Source organism: Ranitomeya imitator, chromosome 1, assembly GCF_032444005.1.
Source record: "Ranitomeya imitator isolate aRanImi1 chromosome 1, aRanImi1.pri, whole genome shotgun sequence".
In the NCBI taxonomy this organism is placed as follows: Eukaryota; Metazoa; Chordata; class Amphibia; order Anura; family Dendrobatidae; genus Ranitomeya; species Ranitomeya imitator.
In genome coordinates this window covers 629,140,523-629,157,321 of record NC_091282.1, presented here as the reverse complement: position 1 = coordinate 629,157,321, position 16,799 = coordinate 629,140,523, and positions in this window count along the sequence as shown.

Sequence of the window (16,799 nt, the reverse complement as noted above, 5' to 3'; positions counted from 1 at the left end):
GGCAGAAGTGCGGGCTAGGCTTAAGACCTGGGCACAAGTGCGGGCTAGGCTTAAGGACGGGGCACAAGTGCGGGCTAGGCTTAAGGCCTGGGCACAAGTGCGGGCTAGGCTTTAGGCTGGGGCACAAGTGCGGGCTAGGCTTAAGGACGGGGCACAAGTGCGGGCTAGGCTTAAGGCCGGGGCACAAGTGCGGGCTAGGCTTAAGGTCGGGGCACAGGTGCGGGCTAGGCTTAAGGCCGGGGCACAAGTGCGGGCTAGGCTTAAGGCCAGGGCACAAGTGCGGGCTAGGCTTAAGGCCGGGGCACAAGTGCGGGCTAGGCTTAAGGCCGGGGCACAAGTGCGGGCTAGGCTTAAGGCCGGGGCACAAGTGCGGGCTAGGCTTAAGGCCGGGGCACAAGTGCGGGCTAGGCTTAAGGCCGGGGCACAAGTGCTGGCTAAGGCTTAAGGCATGGGCACAAGTGCTGGCTAAGGCTTAAGGCATGGGCACAAGTGCTGGCTAAGGCTTAAGGCATGGGCACAAGTGCTGGCTAAGGCTTCAGGCATGGGCACAAGTGCTGGCTAAGGCTTAAGGCATGGGCACAAGTGCTGGCTAAGGCTTCAGGCATGGGCACAAGTGCTGGCTAAGGCTTAAGGCATGGGCACAAGTGCTGGCTAAGGCTTAAGGCATGGGCACAAGTGCTGGCTAAGGCTTAAGGCATGGGCACAAGTGCTGGCTAAGGCTTAAGGCATGGGCACAAGTGCTGGCTAAGGCTTAAGGCATGGGCACAAGTGCTGGCTAAGGCTTAAGGCATGGGCACAAGTGCTGGCTAAGGCTTAAGGCATGGGCACAAGTGCTGGCTAAGGCTTAAGGCATGGGCACAAGTGCTGGCTAAGGCTTAAGGCATGGGCACAAGTGCTGGCTAAGGCTTAAGGCATGGGCACAAGTGCTGGCTAAGGCTTAAGGCATGGGCACAAGTGCTGGCTAAGGCTTAAGGCATGGGCACAAGTGCTGGCTAAGGCTTAAGGCATGGGCACAAGTGCTGGCTAAGGCTTAAGGCATGGGCACAAGTGCTGGCTAAGGCTTAAGGCATGGGCACAAGTGCTGGCTAAGGCTTAAGGCATACGGCTAACTCTTTGCATAAAGGGTTAGGCACCCATAGGGGTGAAGAGCTAGCTTTCACCCCTCTACTCTGTACTTTGACATTTAGGACTAGATCCTTTGTTGTACAGAGCGGAGCCTCTCCATAACCCCATGCTTTAAGCGACCAGGCACTTCTTGTCTGTCCTCCGCAAATGGGTAATGCCTTCTTCCCCAATTACAGTCGTGCATGCACATTCAGACGGGACAAAAGTGAAGAGCGTAAAGCCTGCCCTGTGTGCATGACCATCATTTAACTAAAGACAGAAAAACATGCATGGGGCTCAAAAGTGCTGGCTAAGGCTTAAGGCCTGGGCACAAGTGCGGGCTAGGCTTAAGGCCTGGGCACAAGTGCGGGCTAGGCTTAAGGCCGGGGCACAAGTGCGGGCTAGGCTTAAGGCCGGGGCACAAGTGCGGGCTAGGCTTAAGGCCGGGGCACAAGTGCGGGCTAGGCTTAAAGCCGGGGCACAAGTGCGGGCTAGGCTTAAAGCCGGGGCACAAGTGCGGGCTAGGCTTAAGGCCTGGGCACAAGTGCGGGCTAGGCTTAAGGCCTGGGCACAAGTGCGGGCTAGGCGGCTAGGCTTAAAGCCGGGGCACAAGTTCGGGCAAGGCTTAAGGCCGGGGCACAAGTGCGGGCTAGGCTTAAAGCCTGGGCACAAGTGCGGGCTAGGCTTAAGGCCTGGGCACAAGTGCGGGCTAGGCTTAAGGCCGGGGCACAAGTGCGGGCTAGGCTTAAGGCCGGGGCACAAGTGCGGGCTAGGCTTAAGGCCGGGGCACAAGTGCGGGCTAGGCTTAAGGCCGGGGCACAAGTGCGGGCTAGGCTTAAGGCCGGGGCACAAGTGCGGGCTAGGCTTAAGGCCGGGGCACAAGTGCGGGCTAGGCTTAAGGCCGGGGCACAAGTGCGGGCTAGGCTTAAGGCCGGGGCACAAGTGCGGGCTAGGCTTAAGGCCGGGGCACAAGTGCGGGCTAGGCTTAAGGCCGGGGCACAAGTGCGGGCTAGGCTTAAGGCCGGGGCACAAGTGCGGGCTAGGCTTAAGGCCGGGGCACAAGTGCGGGCTAGGCTTAAGGCCGGGGCACAAGTGCGGGCTAGGCTTAAGGCCGGGGCACAAGTGCGGGCTAGGCTTAAGGCCGGGGCACAAGTGCGGGCTAGGCTTAAGGCCTGGGCACAAGTGCGGGCTAGGCTTAAGGACGGGGCACAAGTGCGGGCAAGGCTTAAGGCCGGGGCACAAGTGCGGGCTAGGCTTAAGGCCTGGGCACAAGTGCGGGCTAGGCTTAAGGCCGGGGCACAAGTGCGGGCTAGGCTTAAGGCCGGGGCACAAGTGCGGGCTAGGCTTAAGGCCGGGGCACAAGTGCGGGCTAGGCTTAAAGCCGGGGCACAAGTGCGGGCTAGGCTTAAAGTCTGGGCACAAGTGCGGGCTAGGCTTAAGGCCTGGGCAAAAGTGCGGGCTAGGCTTAAGGCCGGGGCACAAGTGCGGGCTAGGCTTAAGGCCCGGGGCACAAGTGCGGGCTAGGCTTAAGGCCGGGGCACAAGTGCGGGCTAGGCTTAAGGCCTGGGCAAAAGTGCGGGCTAGGCTTAAGGCCGGGGCACAAGTGCGGGCTAGGCTTAAGGCCGGGGCACAAGTGCAAGCTAGGCTTAAGGCCGGGGCACAAGTGCGGGCTAGGCTTAAGGCCTGGGCACAAGTGCGGGCTAGGCTTAAAGCCGGGGCACAAGTGCGGGCTAGGCTTAAGGCCGGGGCACAAGTGCGGGCTAGGCTTAAGGCCGGGGCACAAGTGCGGGCTAGGCTTAAGGCCGGGGCACAAGTGCGGGCTAGGCTTAAGGCCGGGGCAAAAGTGTGGGCTAGGCTTAAGGCCGGGGCACAAGTGCGGGCCAGGCTTAAGGCCGGGGCACAAGTGCGGGCTAGGCTTAAGGCCGGGGCACAAGTGCGGGCTAGGCTTAAGGCCGGGGCACAAGTGCGGGCTAGGCTTAAGGCCGGGGCACAAGTGCGGGCTTGGCTTTAGGCCTGGGCACAAGTGCGGGCTAGGCTTAAGGCCGGGGCACAAGTGCGGGCTAGGCTTAAGGCCGGGGCACAAGTGCGGGCTAGGCTTAAGGCCGGGGCACAAGTGCGGGCTAGGCTTAAGGCCGGGGCACAAGTGCGGGCTAGGCTTAAGGCCGGGGCACAAGTGCGGGCTAGGCTTAAGGCCGGGGCACAAGTGCGGGCTAGGCTTAAGGCCGGGGCACAAGTGCGGGCTAGGCTTAAGGCCGGGGCACAAGTGCGGGCTAGGCTTAAGGCCTGGGCACAAGTGCAGGCTAGGTTTCAGGCCTGGGCACAAGTGCTGGCTAGGCTTAAGGCCGGGGCACAAGTGCAGGCTAGATTTAAGGCCTGGGCACAAGAGCGGCCTAGGCTTAAGGCCTGGGCACAAGTGCAGTGCTGGCTAGGATCAAGGCAGGGGGCACAAGTGCTGGCTAGGCTTAAGGCATGGGCACAAGTGCCAGCTAGGCTTAAGGCCTGGGCACAAGTGCAGTGCTGGCTAGGATCAAGGCAGGGGGCACAAGGGCTGGCTAGGCTTAAGGCATGGGCACAAGGGCCAGCTAGGCTTAAGGCCTGGGCACAAGTGCGGGCTAGGCTTAAGGCATGGGCACAAGTGCAGTGCTGGCTAGGATCAAGGTAGGGGGCACAAGTGCTGGATAGGCTTAAGGCAGGGGGCACAAGTGCTGGCTAGGCCTAAGGCATGCAGCTAACTCTTTGCACTCTTTGCATAAAGGGTTAGGCACCCATAGGGGTGAAGAGCTAGCTTTCACCCCTCTACTCTGTACTTGGACATTTAGGACTAGATCCTTTGTTGTACAGTGCGGAGCCTCTCCATAACCCCATGCTCCAAGCGACCAGGCACTTCTTGTCTGTCCTCCGTAAATGGGTAATGCCTTCTTCCCCAATTACAGTCGTGCATGCGCATTCAGACGGGACAAGAGCGAAGAGCATAAAGCTGGCCCTATGTGCATAACCAACATGAAGCTGAAGACAAAAACAAACAAACAAGCATTCAAGGGGCTCAAAAGTGCGGGCTAGGCTTAAGGCCTGGGCACAAGTGCGGGCTTGGCTTAAGGCCTGGGCACAAGTGCGGGCTAGGCTTAAGGCCTGGGCACAAGTGCAGGCTAGGCTTAAGGCCTGGGCACAAGTGCGGGCTAGGCTTAAGACCTGGGCACAAGTGCGGGCTAGGCTTAAGGACGGGGCACAAGTGCGGGCTAGGCTTAAGGCCGGGGCACAAGTGCGGGCTAGGCTTAAGGCCGGGGCACAAGTGCGGGCTAGGCTTAAGGCCGGGGCACAAGTGCGGGCTAGGCTTAAGGCCGGGGCACAAGTGCGGGCTAGGCTTAAGGCCGGGGCAAAAGTGCGGGCTAGGCTTAAGGCCGGGGCACAAGTGCGGGCTAGGCTTAAGGCCGGGGCACAAGTGCGGGCTAGGCTTAAGGCCGGGGCACAAGTGCGGGCTAGGCTTAAGGCCGGGGCACAAGTGCGGGCTAGGCTTAAGGCCGGGGCACAAGTGCGGGCTTGGCTTTAGGCCTGGGCACAAGTGCGGGCTAGGCTTAAGGCCGGGGCACAAGTGCGGGCTAGGCTTAAGGCCGGGGCACAAGTGCGGGCTAGGCTTAAGGCCGGGGCACAAGTGCGGGCTAGGCTTAAGGCCGGGGCACAAGTGCGGGCTAGGCTTAAGGCCGGGGCACAAGTGCGGGCTAGGCTTAAGGCCGGGGCACAAGTGCGGGCTAGGCTTAAGGCCGGGGCACAAGTGCGGGCTAGGCTTAAGGCCGGGGCACAAGTGCGGGCTAGGCTTAAGGCCGGGGCACAAGTGCGGGCTAGGCTTAAGGCCGGGGCACAAGTGCGGAGTAGGCTTAAGGCCGGGGCACAAGTGCGGGCTAGGCTTAAGGCCGGGGCACAAGTGCGGGCTAGGCTTAAGGCCGGGGCACAAGTGCGGGCTAGGCTTAAGGCCGGGGCACAAGTGCGGGCTAGGCTTAAGGCCGGGGCACAAGTGCGGGCTAGGCTTAAGGCCGGGGCACAAGTGCGGGCTAGGCTTAAGGCCGGGGCACAAGTGCGGGCTAGGCTTAAGGCCGGGGCACAAGTGCGGGCTAGGCTTAAGGCCGGGGCACAAGTGCGGGCTAGGCTTAAGGCCGGGGCACAAGTGCGGGCTAGGCTTAAGGCCGGGGCACAAGTGCGGGCTAGGCTTAAGGCCGGGGCACAAGTGCGGGCTAGGCTTAAGGCCGGGGCACAAGTGCGGGCTAGGCTTAAGGCCGGGGCACAAGTGCGGGCTAGGCTTAAGGCCGGGGCACAAGTGCGGGCTAGGCTTAAGGCCGGGGCACAAGTGCGGGCTAGGCTTAAGGCCGGGGCACAAGTGCGGGCTAGGCTTAAGGCCTGGGCACAAGTGCAGGCTAGGTTTCAGGCCTGGGCACAAGTGCTGGCTAGGCTTAAGGCCGGGGCACAAGTGCAGGCTAGATTTAAGGCCTGGGCACAAGAGCGGCCTAGGCTTAAGGCCTGGGCACAAGTGCAGTGCTGGCTAGGATCAAGGCAGGGGGCACAAGTGCTGGCTAGGCTTAAGGCATGGGCACAAGTGCCAGCTAGGCTTAAGGCCTGGGCACAAGTGCAGTGCTGGCTAGGATCAAGGCAGGGGGCACAAGGGCTGGCTAGGCTTAAGGCATGGGCACAAGGGCCAGCTAGGCTTAAGGCCTGGGCACAAGTGCGGGCTAGGCTTAAGGACGGGGCACAAGTGCGGGCAAGGCTTAAGGCCGGGGCACAAGTGCGGGCTAGGCTTAAGGCCTGGGCACAAGTGCGGGCTAGGCTTAAGGCCGGGGCACAAGTGCGGGCTAGGCTTAAGGCCGGGGCACAAGTGCGGGCTAGGCTTAAGGCCGGGGCACAAGTGCGGGCTAGGCTTAAGGCCGGGGCACAAGTGCGGGCTAGGCTTAAAGCCGGGGCACAAGTGCGGGCTAGGCTTAAAGTCTGGGCACAAGTGCGGGCTAGGCTTAAGGCCTGGGCACAAGTGCGGGCTAGGCTTAAGGCCGGGGCACAAGTGCGGGCTAGGCTTAAGGCCCGGGGCACAAGTGCGGGCTAGGCTTAAGGCCGGGGCACAAGTGCGGGCTAGGCTTAAGGCCGGGGCACAAGTGCGGGCTAGGCTTAAGGCCGGGGCACAAGTGCGGGCTAGGCTTAAGGCCGGGGCACAAGTGCGGGCTAGGCTTAAGGCCGGGGCACAAGTGCGGGCTAGGCTTAAGGCCGGGGCACAAGTGCGGGCTAGGCTTAAGGCCGGGGCACAAGTGCGGGCTAGGCTTAAGGCCGGGGCACAAGTGCGGGCTAGGCTTAAGGCCGGGGCACAAGTGCGGGCTAGGCTTAAGGCCGGGGCACAAGTGCGGAGTAGGCTTAAGGCCGGGGCACAAGTGCGGGCTAGGCTTAAGGCCGGGGCACAAGTGCGGGCTAGGCTTAAGGCCGGGGCACAAGTGCGGGCTAGGCTTAAGGCCGGGGCACAAGTGCGGGCTAGGCTTAAGGCCGGGGCACAAGTGCGGGCTAGGCTTAAGGCATGGGCACAAGTGCTGGCTAAGGCTTAAGGCATGGGCACAAGTGCTGGCTAAGGCTTAAGGCATGGGCACAAGTGCTGGCTAAGGCTTAAGGCATGGGCACAAATGCTGGCTAAGGCTTAAGGCATGGGCACAAGTGCTGGCTAAGGCTTAAGGCATACGGCTAACTCTTTGCACTCTTTGCATAAAGGGTTAGGCACCCATAGGGGTGAAGAGCTAGCTTTCACCCCTCTACTCTGTACTTTGACATTTAGGACTAGATCCTTTGTTGTACAGAGCGGAGCCTCTCCATAACCCCATGCTTTAAGCGACCAGGCACTTCTTGTCTGTCCTCCGCAAATGGGTAATGCCTTCTTCCCCAATTACAGTCGTGCATGCACATTCAGACGGGACAAAAGTGAAGAGCGTAAAGCCTGCCCTGTGTGCATGACCATCATTTAACTAAAGACAGAAAAACATGCATGGGGCTCAAAAGTGCTGGCTAAGGCTTAAGGCATGGGCACAAGTGCTGGATAAGGCTTAAGGCATGGGCACAAGTGCTGGCTAAGGCTTAAGGCATGGGCACAAGTGCTGGCTAAGGCTTAAGGCATGGGCATAAGTGCTGGCTAAGGCTTAAGGCACGGGCACAAATGCTGGCTAAGGCTTAATGCATGGGCACAAGTGCTGGCTAAGGCTTAAGGCATGGGCACAAGTGCTGGCTAAGGCTTAAGGCACGGGCACAAGTGCTGGCTAATGCTTAAGGCATGGGCACAAGTGCTGGCTAGGCTTAAGGCATGGGCACAAGTGCTGGCTAAGGCTTAAGGCATGGGCACAAGTGCTGGCTAAGGCTTAAGGCATGGGCACAAGTGCTGGCTAAGGCTTAAGGCATGGGCACAAGTGCTGGCTAAGGCTTAAGGCATGGGCACAAGTGCTGGCTAAGGCTTAAGGATGGGGCACAAGTGCGGGCTAGGCTTGAGGCCGGGGCACAAGTGCGGGCTAGGCTTAAGGTCGGGGCACAAGTGCGGGCTAGGCTTAAGGCCGGGGCACAAGTGCGGGCTAGGCTTAAGGCCGGGGCACAAGTGCGGGCTTGGCTTAATGCCGGGGCACAAGTGCGGGCTAGGCTTAAGGCCGGGGCACAAGTGCGGGCTAGGCTTAAGGCCGGGGCACAAGTGCGGGCTAGGCTTAAGGCCGGGGCACAAGTGCGGGCTAGGCTTAAGGCCGGGGCACAAGTGCGGGCTAGGCTTAAGGCCGGGGCACAAGTGCGGGCTAGGCTTAAAGGGAACCTGTCACCTGAATTTGGCGGGACTGGTTTTGGGTCATATGGGCGGAGTTTTCGGGTGTTTGATTCACCCTTTCCTTACCTGCTGGCTGCAATATTGGATTGAAGTTCATTCTCTGTCCTCCATAGTACACGCCTGCGCAAAGCAATCTTGCCTTGCGCAGGCGTGTACTATGGAGGACAGAGAATGAACTTCAATCCAATATTGCAGCCAGCATGCAGCCAGCAGGTAAGGAAAGGGTGAATCAAACACCCGAAAACTCCGCCCATATGACCCAAAACCAGTCCCGCCAAATTCAGGTGACAGAGTCCCTTTAAGGCCGGGGCACAAGTGCGGGCTAGGCTTAAGGCATGGGCACAAGTGCTGGCTAAGGCTTAAGGCATGGGCACAAGTGCTAGCTAAGGCTTAAGGCATGGGCACAAGTGCTGGCTAAGGCTTAAGGCATGGGCACAAGTGCTGGCTAAGGCTTAAGGCATGGGCACAAGTGCTGGCTAAGGCTTAAGGCATGGGCACAAGTGCTGGCTAAGGCTTAAGAGATGGGCACAAGTGCTGGCTAAGGCTTAAGGCATGGGCACAAGTGCTGGCTAAGGCTTAAGGCATGGGCACAAGTGCTGGCTAAGGCTTAAGGCATGGGCACAAGTGCTGGCTAGGCTAAAGGCATACGGCTAACTCTTTGCACTCTTTGCATAAAGGGTTAGGCACCCATAGGGGTGAAGAGCTAGCTTTCACCCCTCTACTCTGTACTTTGACATTTAGGACTAGATCCTTTGTTGTACAGAGCGGAGCCTCTCCATAACCCCATGCTTTAAGCGACCAGGCACTTCTTGTCTGTCCTCCGTAAATGGGTAATGCCTTCTTCCCCAATTACAGTCTTGCATGCGCATTCAGACGGGACAAAAGTGAAGAGCGTAAAGCCTGCCCTGTGTGGATAACCATCATTTAACTAAAGACAGAAAAACATGCATGGGGCTCAAAAGTGCTGGCTAAGGCTTAAGGCATGGGCACAAGTGCTGGATAAGGCTTAAGGCATGGGCACAAGTGCTGGCTAAGGCTTAAGGCATGGGCATAAGTGCTGGCTAAGGCTTAAGGCATGGGCACAAATGCTGGCTAAGGCTTAATGCATGGGCACAAGTGCTGGCTAAGGCTTAAGGCATGGGCACAAGTGCTGGCTAATGCTTAAGGCATGGGCACAAGTGCTGGCTAAGGCTTAAGGCCGGGGCACAAGTGCGGGCTAGGCTTAAGGCCGGGGCACAAGTGCGGGCTAGGCTTAAGGCCGGGGCACAAGTGCGGGCTAGGCTTAAGGCCGGGGCACAAGTGCGGGCTAGGCTTAAGGCATGGGCACAAGTGCTGGCTAAGGCTTAAGGCATGGGCACAAGTGCGGGCTAGGCTTAAGGCCGGGGCACAAGTGCGGGCTAGGCTTAAGGCCGGGGCACAAGTGCGGGCTAGGCTTAAGGCCGGGGCACAAGTGCGGGCTAGGTTTAAGGCCGGGGCACAAGTGCGGGCTAGGCTTAAGGCCGGGGCACAAGTGCGGGCTAGGCTTAAGGCCGGGGCACAAGTGCGGGCTAGGCTTAAGGCCGGGGCACAAGTGCGGGCTAGGCTTAAGGCCGGGGCACAAGTGCGGGCTAGGCTTAAGGCTGGGGCACAAGTGCGGGCTAGGCTTAAGGCCGGGGCACAAGTGCGGGCTAGGCTTAAGGCCGGGGCACAAGTGCGGGCAAGGCTTAAGGCCTGGGCACAAGTGCGGGCTAGGCTTAAGGCATGGGCACAAGTGCAGTGCTGGCTAGGATCAAGGCATGGGGCACAAGTGCTGGCTAGGCTTAAGGCTTGGGCACAAGTGCGGGCTAGGCTTAAGGCTTGGGCACAAGTGCGGGCTAGGCTTAAGGCCTGGGCACAAGTGCGGGCTAGGCTTAAGGCCTGGGCACAAGTGCAGTGCTGGCTAGGATCAAGGCAGGGGGCACAAGTGCGGGCAAGGCTTAAGGCCGGGGCATAAGTGCGGGCAAGGCTTAAGGCCGGGGCACAAGTGCGGGCAAGGCTTAAGGCCGGGGCACAAGTGCGGGCTAGGCTTAAGGCCTGGGCACAAGTGCGGGCTAGGCTTAAGGCCGGGGCACAAATGCGGGCTAGGCTTAAGGCCGGGGCACAAGTGCGGGCTAGGCTTAAGGCCGGGGCACAAGTGCGGGCTAGGCTTAAAGCCGGGGCACAAGTGCGGGCTAGGCTTAAAGCCTGGGCACAAGTGCGGGCTAGGCTTAAGGCCTGGGCAAAAGTGTGGGCTAGGCTTAAGGCCGGGGCACAAGTGCGGGCTAGGCTTAAGGCCGGGGCACAAGTGCGGGCTAGGCTTAAGGCCGGGGCACAAGTGCAAGCTAGGCTTAAGGCCGGGGCACAAGTGCGGGCTAGGCTTAAGGCCTGGGCACAAGTGCGGGCTAGGCTTAAAGCCAGGGCACAAATGCGGGCTAGGCTTAAGGCCGGGGCACAAGTGCGGGCTAGGCTTAAGGCCGGGGCACAAGTGCGGGCTAGGCTTAAGGCCGGGGCACAAGTGCGGGCTAGGCTTAAGGCCGGGGCACAAGTGCGGGCTAGGCTTAAGGCCGGGGCACAAGTGCGGGCTAGGCTTAAGGCCGGGGCACAAGTGCGGGCTAGGCTTAAGGCCGGGGCACAAGTGCGGGCTAGGCTTAAGGCCGGGGCACAAGTGCGGGCTAGGCTTAAGGCCGGGGCACAAGTGCGGGCTTGGCTTTAGGCCTGGGCACAAGTGCGGGCTAGGCTTAAGGCCGGGGCACAAGTGCGGGCTAGGCTTAAGGCCGGGGCACAAGTGCGGGCTAGGCTTAAAGCCGGGCACAAGTGCGGGCTAGGCTTAAGGCCGGGGCACAAGTGCGGGCTAGGCTTAAGGCCGGGGCACAAGTGCGGGCTAGGCTTAAGGCCGGGGCACAAGTGCGGGCTAGGCTTAAGGCCGGGGCACAAGTGCGGGCTAGGCTTAAGGCCTGGGCACAAGTGCAGGCTAGGTTTCAGGCCTGGGCACAAGTGCTGGCTAGGCTTAAGGCCGGGGCACAAGTGCAGGCTAGATTTAAGGCCTGGGCACAAGAGCGGCCTAGGCTTAAGGCCTGGGCACAAGTGCAGTGCTGGCTAGGATCAAGGCAGGGGGCACAAGTGCTGGCTAGGCTTAAGGCATGGGCACAAGTGCCAGCTAGGCTTAAGGCCTGGGCACAAGTGCAGTGCTGGCTAGGATCAAGGCAGGGGGCACAAGTGCTGGCTAGGCTTAAGGCATGGGCACAAGTGCCAGCTAGGCTTAAGGCCTGGGCACAAGTGCGGGCTAGGCTTAAGGCATGGGCACAAGTGCAGTGCTGGCTAGGATCAAGGTAGGGGGCACAAGTGCTGGATAGGCTTAAGGCAGGGGGAACAAGTGCTGGCTAGGCTTAAGGCATGCAGCTAACTCTTTGCACTCTTTGCATAAAGGGTTAGGCACCCATAGGGGTGAAGAGCTAGCTTTCACCCCTCTACTCTGTACTTGGACATTTAGGACTAGATCCTTTGTTGTACAGTGCGGAGCCTCTCCATAACCTCATGCTCCAAGCGACCAGGCACTTCTTGTCTGTCCTCCGTAAATGGGTAATGCCTTCTTCCCCAATTACAGTCGTGCATGCGCATTCAGACGGGACAAGAGCGAAGAGCATAAAGCTGGCCCTATGTGCATAACCAACATGAAGCTGAAGACAAAAACAAACAAACAAGCATTCAAGGGGCTCAAAAGTGCGGGCTAGGCTTAAGGCCTGGGCACAAGTGCGGGCTTGGCTTAAGGCCTGGGCACAAGTGCGGGCTAGGCTTAAGGCCTGGGCACAAGTGCGGGCTAGGCTTAAGGCCTGGGCACAAGTGCGGGCTAGGCTTAAGGCCTGGGCACAAGTGCGGGCTAGGCTTAAGGCCTGGGCAGAAGTGCGGGCTAGGCTTAAGACCTGGGCACAAGTGCGGGCTAGGCTTAAGGACGGGGCACAAGTGCGGGCTAGGCTTAAGGCCTGGGCACAAGTGCGGGCTAGGCTTTAGGCTGGGGCACAAGTGCGGGCTAGGCTTAAGGACGGGGCACAAGTGCGGGCTAGGCTTAAGGCCGGGGCACAAGTGCGGGCTAGGCTTAAGGTCGGGGCACAGGTGCGGGCTAGGCTTAAGGCCGGGGCACAAGTGCGGGCTAGGCTTAAGGCCAGGGCACAAGTGCGGGCTAGGCTTAAGGCCGGGGCACAAGTGCGGGCTAGGCTTAAGGCCGGGGCACAAGTGCGGGCTAGGCTTAAGGCCGGGGCACAAGTGCGGGCTAGGCTTAAGGCCGGGGCACAAGTGCGGGCTAGGCTTAAGGCCGGGGCACAAGTGCTGGCTAAGGCTTAAGGCATGGGCACAAGTGCTGGCTAAGGCTTAAGGCATGGGCACAAGTGCTGGCTAAGGCTTAAGGCATGGGCACAAGTGCTGGCTAAGGCTTAAGGCATGGGCACAAGTGCTGGCTAAGGCTTAAGGCATGGGCACAAGTGCTGGCTAAGGCTTAAGGCATGGGCACAAGTGCTGGCTAAGGCTTAAGGCATGGGCACAAGTGCTGGCTAAGGCTTAAGGCATGGGCACAAGTGCTGGCTAAGGCTTAAGGCATGGGCACAAGTGCTGGCTAAGGCTTAAGGCATGGGCACAAGTGCTGGCTAAGGCTTAAGGCATGGGCACAAGTGCTGGCTAAGGCTTAAGGCATGGGCACAAGTGCTGGCTAAGGCTTAAGGCATGGGCACAAGTGCTGGCTAAGGCTTAAGGCATGGGCACAAGTGCTGGCTAAGGCTTAAGGCATGGGCACAAGTGCTGGCTAAGGCTTAAGGCATGGGCACAAGTGCTGGCTAAGGCTTAAGGCATGGGCACAAGTGCTGGCTAAGGCTTAAGGCATGGGCACAAGTGCTGGCTAAGGCTTAAGGCATGGGCACAAGTGCTGGCTAAGGCTTAAGGCATGGGCACAAGTGCTGGCTAAGGCTTAAGGCATGGGCACAAGTGCTGGCTAAGGCTTAAGGCATACGGCTAACTCTTTGCATAAAGGGTTAGGCACCCATAGGGGTGAAGAGCTAGCTTTCACCCCTCTACTCTGTACTTTGACATTTAGGACTAGATCCTTTGTTGTACAGAGCGGAGCCTCTCCATAACCCCATGCTTTAAGCGACCAGGCACTTCTTGTCTGTCCTCCGCAAATGGGTAATGCCTTCTTCCCCAATTACAGTCGTGCATGCACATTCAGACGGGACAAAAGTGAAGAGCGTAAAGCCTGCCCTGTGTGCATGACCATCATTTAACTAAAGACAGAAAAACATGCATGGGGCTCAAAAGTGCTGGCTAAGGCTTAAGGCCTGGGCACAAGTGCGGGCTAGGCTTAAGGCCTGGGCACAAGTGCGGGCTAGGCTTAAGGCCGGGGCACAAGTGCGGGCTAGGCTTAAGGCCGGGGCACAAGTGCGGGCTAGGCTTAAGGCCGGGGCACAAGTGCGGGCTAGGCTTAAAGCCGGGGCACAAGTGCGGGCTAGGCTTAAGGCCTGGGCACAAGTGCGGGCTAGGCTTAAGGCCTGGGCACAAGTGCGGGCTAGGCGGCTAGGCTTAAAGCCGGGGCACAAGTTCGGGCAAGGCTTAAGGCCGGGGCACAAGTGCGGGCTAGGCTTAAAGCCTGGGCACAAGTGCGGGCTAGGCTTAAGGCCTGGGCACAAGTGCGGGCTAGGCTTAAGGCCGGGGCACAAGTGCGGGCTAGGCTTAAGGCCGGGGCACAAGTGCGGGCTAGGCTTAAGGCCGGGGCACAAGTGCGGGCTAGGCTTAAGGCCGGGGCACAAGTGCGGGCTAGGCTTAAGGCCGGGGCACAAGTGCGGGCTAGGCTTAAGGCCGGGGCACAAGTGCGGGCTAGGCTTAAGGCCGGGGCACAAGTGCGGGCTAGGCTTAAGGCCGGGGCACAAGTGCGGGCTAGGCTTAAGGCCGGGGCACAAGTGCGGGCTAGGCTTAAGGCCGGGGCACAAGTGCGGGCTAGGCTTAAGGCCGGGGCACAAGTGCGGGCTAGGCTTAAGGCCGGGGCACAAGTGCGGGCTAGGCTTAAGGCCGGGGCACAAGTGCGGGCTAGGCTTAAGGCCGGGGCACAAGTGCGGGCTAGGCTTAAGGCCGGGGCACAAGTGCGGGCTAGGCTTAAGGCCTGGGCACAAGTGCGGGCTAGGCTTAAGGACGGGGCACAAGTGCGGGCAAGGCTTAAGGCCGGGGCACAAGTGCGGGCTAGGCTTAAGGCCTGGGCACAAGTGCGGGCTAGGCTTAAGGCCGGGGCACAAGTGCGGGCTAGGCTTAAGGCCGGGGCACAAGTGCGGGCTAGGCTTAAGGCCGGGGCACAAGTGCGGGCTAGGCTTAAAGCCGGGGCACAAGTGCGGGCTAGGCTTAAAGTCTGGGCACAAGTGCGGGCTAGGCTTAAGGCCTGGGCAAAAGTGCGGGCTAGGCTTAAGGCCGGGGCACAAGTGCGGGCTAGGCTTAAGGCCCGGGGCACAAGTGCGGGCTAGGCTTAAGGCCGGGGCACAAGTGCGGGCTAGGCTTAAGGCCTGGGCAAAAGTGCGGGCTAGGCTTAAGGCCGGGGCACAAGTGCGGGCTAGGCTTAAGGCCGGGGCACAAGTGCAAGCTAGGCTTAAGGCCGGGGCACAAGTGCGGGCTAGGCTTAAGGCCTGGGCACAAGTGCGGGCTAGGCTTAAAGCCGGGGCACAAGTGCGGGCTAGGCTTAAGGCCGGGGCACAAGTGCGGGCTAGGCTTAAGGCCGGGGCACAAGTGCGGGCTAGGCTTAAGGCCGGGGCACAAGTGCGGGCTAGGCTTAAGGCCGGGGCAAAAGTGTGGGCTAGGCTTAAGGCCGGTGCACAAGTGCGGGCCAGGCTTAAGGCCGGGGCACAAGTGCGGGCTAGGCTTAAGGCCGGGGCACAAGTGCGGGCTAGGCTTAAGGCCGGGGCACAAGTGCGGGCTAGGCTTAAGGCCGGGGCACAAGTGCGGGCTTGGCTTTAGGCCTGGGCACAAGTGCGGGCTAGGCTTAAGGCCGGGGCACAAGTGCGGGCTAGGCTTAAGGCCGGGGCACAAGTGCGGGCTAGGCTTAAGGCCGGGGCACAAGTGCGGGCTAGGCTTAAGGCCGGGGCACAAGTGCGGGCTAGGCTTAAGGCCGGGGCACAAGTGCGGGCTAGGCTTAAGGCCGGGGCACAAGTGCGGGCTAGGCTTAAGGCCGGGGCACAAGTGCGGGCTAGGCTTAAGGCCGGGGCACAAGTGCGGGCTAGGCTTAAGGCCGGGGCACAAGTGCGGGCTAGGCTTAAGGCCTGGGCACAAGTGCAGGCTAGGTTTCAGGCCTGGGCACAAGTGCTGGCTAGGCTTAAGGCCGGGGCACAAGTGCAGGCTAGATTTAAGGCCTGGGCACAAGAGCGGCCTAGGCTTAAGGCCTGGGCACAAGTGCAGTGCTGGCTAGGATCAAGGCAGGGGGCACAAGTGCTGGCTAGGCTTAAGGCATGGGCACAAGTGCCAGCTAGGCTTAAGGCCTGGGCACAAGTGCAGTGCTGGCTAGGATCAAGGCAGGGGGCACAAGGGCTGGCTAGGCTTAAGGCATGGGCACAAGGGCCAGCTAGGCTTAAGGCCTGGGCACAAGTGCGGGCTAGGCTTAAGGCATGGGCACAAGTGCAGTGCTGGCTAGGATCAAGGTAGGGGGCACAAGTGCTGGATAGGCTTAAGGCAGGGGGCACAAGTGCTGGCTAGGCCTAAGGCATGCAGCTAACTCTTTGCACTCTTTGCATAAAGGGTTAGGCACCCATAGGGGTGAAGAGCTAGCTTTCACCCCTCTACTCTGTACTTGGACATTTAGGACTAGATCCTTTGTTGTACAGTGCGGAGCCTCTCCATAACCCCATGCTCCAAGCGACCAGGCACTTCTTGTCTGTCCTCCGTAAATGGGTAATGCCTTCTTCCCCAATTACAGTCGTGCATGCGCATTCAGACGGGACAAGAGCGAAGAGCATAAAGCTGGCCCTATGTGCATAACCAACATGAAGCTGAAGACAAAAACAAACAAACAAGCATTCAAGGGGCTCAAAAGTGCGGGCTAGGCTTAAGGCCTGGGCACAAGTGCGGGCTTGGCTTAAGGCCTGGGCACAAGTGCGGGCTAGGCTTAAGGCCTGGGCACAAGTGCAGGCTAGGCTTAAGGCCTGGGCACAAGTGCGGGCTAGGCTTAAGACCTGGGCACAAGTGCGGGCTAGGCTTAAGGACGGGGCACAAGTGCGGGCTAGGCTTAAGGCCGGGGCACAAGTGCGGGCTAGGCTTAAGGCCGGGGCACAAGTGCGGGCTAGGCTTAAGGCCGGGGCACAAGTGCGGGCTAGGCTTAAGGCCGGGGCACAAGTGCGGGCTAGGCTTAAGGCCGGGGCAAAAGTGCGGGCTAGGCTTAAGGCCGGGGCACAAGTGCGGGCTAGGCTTAAGGCCGGGGCACAAGTGCGGGCTAGGCTTAAGGCCGGGGCACAAGTGCGGGCTAGGCTTAAGGCCGGGGCACAAGTGCGGGCTAGGCTTAAGGCCGGGGCACAAGTGCGGGCTTGGCTTTAGGCCTGGGCACAAGTGCGGGCTAGGCTTAAGGCCGGGGCACAAGTGCGGGCTAGGCTTAAGGCCGGGGCACAAGTGCGGGCTAGGCTTAAGGCCGGGGCACAAGTGCGGGCTAGGCTTAAGGCCGGGGCACAAGTGCGGGCTAGGCTTAAGGCCGGGGCACAAGTGCGGGCTAGGCTTAAGGCCGGGGCACAAGTGCGGGCTAGGCTTAAGGCCGGGGCACAAGTGCGGGCTAGGCTTAAGGCCGGGGCACAAGTGCGGGCTAGGCTTAAGGCCGGGGCACAAGTGCGGGCTAGGCTTAAGGCCGGGGCACAAGTGCGGAGTAGGCTTAAGGCCGGGGCAC